This window comes from Chaetura pelagica, unplaced genomic scaffold (assembly GCF_000747805.2).
Source record: "Chaetura pelagica isolate M959 unplaced genomic scaffold, ChaPel_1.0 scaffold219, whole genome shotgun sequence".
Classification (NCBI taxonomy): Eukaryota; Metazoa; Chordata; class Aves; order Apodiformes; family Apodidae; genus Chaetura; species Chaetura pelagica.
In genome coordinates this window covers 251,909-259,338 of record NW_009954552.1, presented here as the reverse complement: position 1 = coordinate 259,338, position 7,430 = coordinate 251,909, and positions in this window count along the sequence as shown.

Sequence of the window (7,430 nt, the reverse complement as noted above, 5' to 3'; positions counted from 1 at the left end):
CTAAGGAGCGTTCTGGCGGGACGGGCGCCTGCCTCTGTTCGGCGCTGCCCGGGGACCGCAGTGTGCTGCTGGGGTGCTGCTGGCGCAGTTCCCGATCCCGGGCATTGCTGTGCGCCCAGACCCTTCCCCTTCAGCATCGCACTTCCCCCTGCTGCCTGGTTATTGATGGAATGGGAGCGCTTTTCCTGCGGGCGGCAGGATGTGCACGCCACACTGAGGTTGCTGAGCGAGAGCTTGGGAACCACCAGAAGCCAGCAGTGAGGAAGGGATGTGTCCTGCTCGGCCAAGCAGGGGGAGCCCTGGCCCTCCCTCTGGCTGCAGGGCCATGGGACCCGCCTGACGCCTTTGTTGGATGAATCCAGTCCACTTCTCGGCAGCAGCGTTAACAATTTCTTGGCCCATTTCACATGGACAAATGGGCTCTTTTCTTCCTTGCAATGAGCAGCTCGGGCAGAACTGCTCCTCTCCAGGCTTGAGCAACAGCGAGTTTCTCTTTTTGGTGATTGCAAATAAACTTCCCCGACCTCAGGGGATCCCTGCTTGGCTCTCAGTGAGGGATCTTGGCACAGCAGGGTTTCCCATGCTGAAAGGGACATTAAGACACATTTGTTCAGGAAACAGGGCCCTATAAATACTGCTCAAAGCTCATTTTATTAACATTATATCTGTTCCCAGGGTGCTTGTTCCTGCGCTGCAAGTCCAGGGTGTTGCTTTGGTTTGGCCAGGCTGTGCCAAGGAAATGCAGCTGAGGGCCCATGTTGGGGTTGTGCTCAACTCTGCCCAGCTCCTCTCTTCTCTCACCCTAACTCATAGCTGACCTGGGTACTGGCTTCTTCTAGCAGAGGCTAGTCTTGTTTTGGGGTTCCTTCTAGGCTAGAAAGAGGCTGGGCAGCGAACAGAGTAACAACCTCAGCCATCTGGTATGCAGAACCCTCTCCTGCACCATCGTCTGCCAAAGCTTCATCCCCAAATTTTGCTCCCAGCAGTGATTGCATCTATAAAACAAGGCATCTGAGAGCATCCCTCTATCCAGTGCTCCCCTTTGGCTTTGCTCCATGGGCTGAGCTATGCAGGAGGTATTTAATGAGACATCGACTTGCCCGTTAAAGTGAACACTTCAATGCAGGCAAGGAAGGAGAGCTCACAGCTGATAATCACACAGCCACCCTGAAGCCTCCTTGTGTTCAGTGAAATGCATTTTTACAAAGTAGATAAATTATTTATTCAGAGAGTGTTTCTGAATAATTCAAGCATGGAGAAGAGCAGTTTCCTTTGCACAGTTGAATTTCCACACTGTTGAAGTCAGCTGGGCCCCTTGGCTGTGAGGTGTGGATAATAGATGGTGGTAGTTGCCCTGGCCCTGCATGGCCAAGCACACCAGGGCTGGGGCCCTGGGGCTGGTTTGTGGTGGTCCCCTCAAAGAGCTGTCACTTGGTGGAAAGCAGTAGGAAGGCACACTGGAGTTTCCTCCAGGGGTTTTGTGCAGCTGGCACAACGTCTGCCCTTGGTGGCACTATTGGCAGCGATGCTCCTGCAATTGCCCTCTGCTTGGCCCAGCCAGGCCCTTTCCTCTGCTGGTGTGGGGACTGTGGGGTAGAAGGGGTCCCCAACCCCAGACAGCTGAAAACAGAACGGAAGAGACAAATGTCAAGGTTTGTTTGGGTCTTTGTGGCATTGCTGCAATGTGGTGGAGGTAATCCCAGCTCAACTACCATGGGCTCTCTGGTCCATGTCACTCTTCCAGCCTTTTTAAAGGGGTGTTTTTCCCCCTGTCTCCTATTTTTATCACTTTTAGTTGCTGAGGGACAGAAATGGCACTATCGCTCCCTCTGGTCACCAGTCCCCACCACTCTTCTTTCATACTCTGTACTCTTGATTTGGGGTAACAGTGTTGCTGGAATGACTGAAGGAGCCACACAAACCAGAAAAGTGTATTTGCTCTGGGTCTGGTGGGAAAGGAGAGGATGTGAGTGCAGCCCCACAACCTTGAGCAGTTTGGCAGAGGCTGTGTGGAGGCAAGTGGCTCTGTGCTGGGGCATGGTGCAGGCAGTGAGGGGCTGTGGGATGTTGGTGCTTCTGCTGTTGTGGTGTCAGGGTGACCTCCAGCTCTCCCCACAGTAGCTGGTTATTCAGGACTCTTCACATGGGGGTCTTCTTTCCCTCTCTCTGTCCTTCCCTTCCGTTTATCCCCCTTTGCAAACAGGAGAGCAGCTCCCACAGCAGGCAGCTGTGTGGGTGCTGGTGCACTCAGCGCCTCCAATGTGGCGTCAGGCAGGCAGGGGGCCCCACCTCCCAGCCCCACAACCAGCCCCCCATCCCACCCCCCAGCCCCTTCCCTTTCTTCTCCATCTTTACCCTCCTTGAACATCCGGACCCCGCAGCGGTTCCGGCCCAGCCTGGAATCACCCGGAGTCATCAGGGCCACGGTGGGGAGCAGGGTGAGGTAGGGCTGGCCCAGGGGCCAGGAGGAACGTCCCACCTCCAGCTGCAGGAAGGCAGAGCCACAGTTCCCTGTTATTCAGGACTCTTCACATGGGGGTCTTCTTTCCCTCTCTCTGTCCTTCCCTTCCGTTTATCCCCCTTTGCAAACAGGAGAGCAGCTCCCACAGCAGGCAGCTGTGTGGGTGCTGGTGCACTCAGCGCCTCCAATGTGGCGTCAGGCAGGCAGGGGGCAGGCAGGGTTCCTCTTGGCTCTGGAAACAGCAGCCCTGTCTGCTGTATTTGGAAGCACTGCCTAGTGACAGCCCAGCACCATCCACGTCCACCCACTGGGATGAAAGTCATGAGCCCATGAGTGAGATAACACCCTCACATCACACTGTTCTTTCCATTATGAAAATGCACAAGAATAAATTTTGGCCATAATGGTTTTTCCATTCACTGCAGTATTGATCTAGAGCCACCAGCTCCTGTAACCTCTGCCGTGCCTTAGCTGACTCCCTGCTTTTGCGGCATGATGGATGTGATTGCAGGGTTGAGGGGATAGCAGGTTGGGCACTGGCCTGCTGGATTTTGGAGCTGTTTTCCCCATGCAGGACCCTCTTGGTTTGTCATTCAATTGACAATGACACTGAGTCACTGTGTTCTTGAGCCAGGCGACCAGTCCCCTCGTGCCTTGCAGAGGGTCTGAGCTCAAACTCAGTAATCTTTGCTTTAAAACACCAATGAAGTGCTGAGAGAGAACAGTTCACTTGTTCTCCCTCTGTCTACTTAGAAAGTATACTGTATGCTGAGAAGCAAGGACATGATTAATTAAAGGCATTATTAGTCTTACTTTATTATAAAATGAAATATTGTTGAATCTGAGTTACAAATATTTAATAACAAAACTGTAAATATGATGAAAAAATTATTACTGAATGTTTTTACTTTGAGCATTTAATGGTTTATATTGTCACAGTGTGCTCTTCGAGAAGTCACAGAGAACGATACATTCATGACACTTTCCACAGGGCATTTTTTTGTGCTTAGCAGAAGGGGTTTATGGTTGCTGTAATAAAAGACTTATGATGTCTTCAATTATTCATCTTTGTAAGTGCTTGTTCTCCTGACTTGAACAGCCAAAACCACACTGGGACTGGTTTTAGTGGTAAATTGTTATTTTTTTCTGGAATCAAATGCCTTTGCCTTGGCTGCAGACTTTGCCTCTCTTCTGTATGAGAAACAGTGCTGGGCCACTCTCAGATATCACCACATTTTCCAGATTTCTGGCTTTGGAAAGCACCTTTCTATCTGGCAGACCATGAGGCAGGCAGCTGGCCCAGCAGCCCTCCTGGGCCCTTGGGGCTGTGGCACTTTGCCTCATGCCTCGTACCTGCCGGGAGGTTTAGATGAGAGCTGGGGAAGCAGCTCTGGCAGCCGAGAGCAGACTGAGAGCAGACTGAGGGCCTCACAGCTCCCTCACTGATGGTATGCCCAAGGAGCTCAGGAGGATGGGATGCCTTGTCTTCTACGAGCTGGGTTTGCTGCAGTGGGCTGTGGTCAGCAGCTCTGGTTAGAGCTTCCTCCTGCACACATGCAACTCGGCCTAGGCAGAGGAATTGTTTCCTTCTGCTGCAGACCTGATATTTAAAAAAACCCCTCAACTGTACAGGTGCATATACAAAACATGCAGTTATTTGTGAGCGCTCCCAGGCTGACACTCTGTCATGGCTGGATGTCATGCTGGAAGCACAGGAGCCATGAGACCTTTAGTGCTGCTCATCCAAGCTTGAGGCAACTGAGTACCTGTGCCTGCACAGAAATCCTGTGGGATTAGGCCCCAGACACCAAAACCACAGGCAAACCAGATGTCCTGAACCCTCCTGCTACCACACACAGCATCCTGCTCATGCCATGCCATGGCTGCCTCTCCCAGCAGGACAGATGCCCTGTCCATGAGCCTCAGGGTGCACCAGCGATCTGGGCTGAAATCCTGCTTCCTGTGCATCATGAGCATCTCCTGCAGCAAAAGCCATGGAGCTAGACAGGCAGGCGGGTGTGGAAGCATTTCTATATTAAACCACACTTTCTGTTGTTCCCTTATAGGTTTTTAACGTGATTTGTATGTCCCCACCTGGCCCATTGCCCACAGCCAGGCTCTCCCCTTCTTCCCTCTCCTCACTGCAGTGTTTTCTGTGGATTAGGTTCAAGTGGATAAATTAATCTCCTTTTGCATTTATAATCCCTACGAGGGTTGTGTCCTTAACTGAGACTATTCCTTCTCATTGATTTGGCAAAGCAAGTACCAGCTCCCTGTTGTGTCTCTTCGCAGATGACACAAAAGTTCTCTGAATAGCAAAGAGAAAAAAAAATAATAATCTAAACTCTTTAGTTTTTTCTTCCAGGCAGCTGCATGTATCCACCTCATGGAAAATTTCTCCCAATAGTTTTGGTTTTGACTTTTCATGTGCTTGCAACCTTGAGGCTCTGCCTGTGGAGACTGCTGGCTCACCCATGGAGATGGGGACATCAAGGAGGGTCTCTTTCACAGGAGGAGAGGAGAGAGAAAGGGACTTCCCTGATGTGATGAATGGTCTGTCTTCTTCCCCTGTTCCCCCTCACATAAGACTAAATCCACTACCGCCCCAGCCAAAGAGGAAAGATTAAGGAAATTAAAAGAATCAAAATAAGGTATGATATAGGCACGGTAAACACCCCAGTACCAGCCATCTGGGACTGCAGTGGGCCTATCCTGACCTTTTAAGTGGCCCAGCTAAAAAGTGTCATTTAATTTCTATCGTGGCAAAAGCCATTCCTGTGCCTGATCTAGACTGCTGATTTGAGGTAGGAATGAGCACGTGGGGCATTGCTTCATTTTCCCAAGGCAGGGCAAAGCCAGCTGACCCTGGGCTCTTTCCCAGCCTGCTGGCTTTCTCTGCAGGGAAACCCTTAAGCAAATTTCCTGTTGGTGGCTTTAGAGAGGACTGCTGGTAGCATGTGGATGCTGAGACATCACCTGCACCATGTGGCTGTGCAGCACTAACCTTCCTTCCAAAAACCAAGGTTTCACTCACCCAAGTGGACACCAGCACAGGCAGGTGACACTGGTGCCATTGCTGTCCCAGCAGGTCTTTGCTGGCATGTGCAGTGGCATGGGGCAAAATCTGGCCCCCAAGCCCTCCAGCTTGTTTGTATGTTGTCTCTTGGCTTGATCTCTGCACGTATTTTTATTGGGCTGAACCACAGATAACTGCCTATAGCTTTGCCGTGGGGTTTGTGATGAGCCTGCAAATGCCAGCATGTGTTTGCCAGAGATAATCAGGGCATTTCTGTGCTCAGCAGCTTTGACATCTCTCACTCCCTTGCTTTTGTTTCTGGGCTTTGTCTCCCACCTTCCCCTCTGTGTGTGGGTGCCTTTTTTGATACCTCTGAAAATAATTTACTTCATGTCTTGGTAATGTTTTATATTTGTTTCTGAAATGCAGAAAGTAGCATCTCTGCATGTGTTCCTCAGCAATTGCTGCTCATACAGCATCTCTTTATGATTCAATTAAAAATGTGCTGACATTTCCCCAGCAGACCCTGCCACCATCCTAGCAGAGCATTTTCTACCTTCATAGCATTTTCCAGTTGGTGAGTGCAAAGTACTATAACAGCTTTTCCCTTCGGGACAGTGTGTCCAGGCAGCATGGTAATATGATTCCATGATGCAGAGTGTTCCTGATGCTCTGAAATGGAGAGAAAGAGTAGCCCCAAGGCCATTGCTTCTGCTGAGTATTTCTCTAAACTGAGATTACCTGCTTTTTGTAGTGGAATAAATGCAACCAAGTTAACCATAATCTCTCTTCTTTCTGCCCTTGGTAGACACCTACCACCTCAGGTAGGACACATGAGCTCTGGCTCTCCCATTTCCCATGGCAGCTCTGTCATCTGCAGGGAGATTTCACACGTGCTTACCTAAGAAAAGCACTGACCGTGTTTAATCATCACATGTGTCCCATCACATTAAAGAAATGTTCTTTCTCTGTCCTGTTTATTTTACCCAGCTCCTCTGAATTTTTTCATTACTCTTCTTGCTGTTTCCCACACTGTTTACCTTATATTTGGCCTGCCCCCCCCGCCCCCCACCCCGCATATTCAGTTAGTTGCAGTTGTTCCTGAGCAGAACATCAACACAGCAACACCTGAATTGTATTTTCCACTGCTGGTGTTGGAGGGTAGCACAAATTAACCCTTGAAGGTAATGAGAGGGCTGTGGTGGAGACCTGATGTAGGCTGAGATTTTAGTAACAGGTGGATTGGGAAATACTGGTGATAAGAGGTAGTAAAGGAGCATGGGTGGGAATTTGTTTTGGCTGTGGCTCTTCTACATCAGCACATTCCCAGGCTGATGCTTGGTGGTCCAGCCTCCAATACAGAAAACCTGCTTTTAACCCTTGCAGTGGCAGGCTGTGAACCCTGGGGGAATTCAGCAACCATCCTGCTCAGCTGGTGAGTCAGCTGCAGAGTGTGGAGCCCCTGGTGTATTTTGGTTTTGGTATTGCTTAGCTCCATCCTCTGTGTTTGGGCTGTCTGACCCAATGGCTCCTCTGCAGCCTCTCTTGCTCCTGAACTTGGGAATCTGCTTTCCCAAGAGTATCATCCTTTCTTTATGCAGGGAAGCCAAGAGCAGTTGCAGTAGAGATGCTGGAGATGTTTTATTTCATGGCAAAACTTTCTGTTCCCAGTAAATCTGATTTTGAAGGTGGAGACCTTCTTGCTAACTTCTTGCAATAGATGGCAATTTACCTGCAGTCACTGCTCAGTTACTCTCTTCTCTATGAAGGTTGTTAAAATGCTGCTGATGGGTTATGAACCAGACTTCAATAAACAAGATGAAGTTTGGCTATGTCCTTTTATTGCTTATTGCCACTTCAGTATATCACTTATAGGGTCCTTATGGCTTTTGGTGCCCATTGTAGCCAGCTGTGAATTGGTTTGGGCACAAGGCATGGTCCAAATGGCTGTTT